Source organism: Barbatula barbatula (assembly GCF_947034865.1).
Source record: "Barbatula barbatula genome assembly, chromosome: 14".
NCBI lineage: Eukaryota > Metazoa > Chordata > Actinopteri > Cypriniformes > Nemacheilidae > Barbatula > Barbatula barbatula.
The window spans coordinates 5,868,595-5,870,450 of NC_136777.1; the positions used below are offsets into that span (position 1 = coordinate 5,868,595).

A 1,856-nucleotide genomic window follows, 5' to 3' on the forward strand; every position below is an offset into this window, starting at 1 on the left:
AGTGATGGGCGATACCACATTTTTTTGATGCGATACGATACCGATATTTTTTCTTTAAATTTAAGCGATACTGATACCGATACCGATACTGCTATCATTTTTAAAGTGTATGAGAATTTTTCATTTTTATAATAGAATATAATTACAATTAAAGACAAATTACGACTTGTACTGGCCATTAATAACATATTTATTATAAAAGGTTAATTTAACAAAAAAATTAAATGTTTAAACCACATTCTTCCAAAAATTATGATGAAATAACGTAAATCCTAAAAACATTAACTGTGCATTTTTTCACTGTCATTTTAAACAGGCCATTTTTCTTGAACTGTTACACTTACTGTACAGAACTATTACTGAACTGTACTGAAGTTTCCTATTGCAAACTTTCATTTGTGTGCGCGCACAAACACACTTATTTTTATTTGCCTATTTGTACCAAGTGACAAGGGATTACACGTAATAGGTTAACTAATGACCAGCTCTTTGTACCTGGATACTTTTTGCCTCCCTGGAAAGTCTCCTGTAACGTCTTTTGTCGGACAGATGAAGACTGGGCAGAGGAAGACTGGGCACGGGCAGCTTGGTTTCGTTCAACCTCTTTATAAGTTTGTAAATGTTTAAAAAGGTTGCTAGTATTATTGCTGTGTGCCACTTTTTTATCACATATATTGCATCGTGCAATATTGTAGAAAAATAGCACCACACCACGCTACTTTTCCTCTCTGCCATCGTGCCGCTCTGTTTAAAATGAATGCGTCGTCCACGTGACCACACAACTCGCGCTGCACCATCAAAATACACCCGCAGTGCATGCGGGTATGACATCAATTACGTATGGGTAAAGTCCACTACGTCATCGCGCTACAGACTGCACGCACGCACAGCCGGCTGGAAAGTTTTAACATTTTAAACACCGCCACCGATTGACATAAACACTGCACAGCTTTGATAACATTTAGTCATGCCTTAATTAAGATATCGATACTTTATATGAAATATCGATACCTAAACAGTAGCTTTCGAGTATCGATATATCGATACTATAGCATCGATGTGCACATCCCTACTGCTCACTCAGTGTTGCCAACTTAGCGCCTTTGTCGCTATATTTAGCGAGTATTCAGACCCCTCTAGCGACACATTTTTAAAAAAGCGACTAGCGACAAATCTAACGACTTTTTCTGATGTTATTGGAGACTTTTGGAGACTCTGACGTGAAAGCACATATCGTTCTTAATCTTCACAACGAGCAGCGGGTCCTGCCGAGAGCCGCATGCCCGCACCAAAGCACTCACAGGCGGCTCAGTCCTCGCGAAGCAGCCCCTCCCCCGGCTGCAGTCAGAGCAGGAGATGTTCACCCCTCCCCGTCCAGACTGCAAATGATCGCGCGCATGCGCAGAAAGCCGCCGCTGGCTGAATTCAGCTTGAGATATAAAATGTTCTTTGTCTAAAATAATTAAATCACCGCAGAAAAATAAATCCTCTCAGCTCACTCACTCACACACAGAACGCTGAGAAGAGAACAGCTCTCTTTCTCTCTCTCTGTCTCTCTCTAACTCACACACACACACACACACACCTGGTGTAAAAAAAAAAAAAAAGTAACCAAAAAAAAACACTGATCATAAAAAAATTAAAAGTTAAAAAAAGAAAGTTATGTTTAGATGAAAACTCTTGTTCATTACATTTTTCTTCATAATTGCAACCACATGTGTTGTATTAATTGTTGCAAAACTTGTTCTGTATATAGTTCGTTTGTTATCGTGATCAAAACCATTGATCTGAAGCTCAATGCTGATGCTGTCATGTAAATAGTTTTCTAATCAGCAATAAATATAACAATTTCTGAT

At 38.7% G+C, this 1,856-nt stretch overlaps 1 protein-coding gene across 1 annotated transcript in view; it reads right to left on the reverse strand.

Moving 5' to 3' along the window:
* Positions 1-1,565, reverse strand: part of tasp1 (taspase, threonine aspartase, 1) — a 28,452-nt gene extending 26,887 nt beyond the window's left edge. The window contains exon 1 of the mRNA XM_079473189.1: positions 1,302-1,565. The gene's annotated coding sequence lies outside the window, so the exon portion shown is untranslated. The remainder of the gene's footprint in view (positions 1-1,301) is intronic.
* Positions 1,566-1,856: the final 291 nt, after the last annotated feature.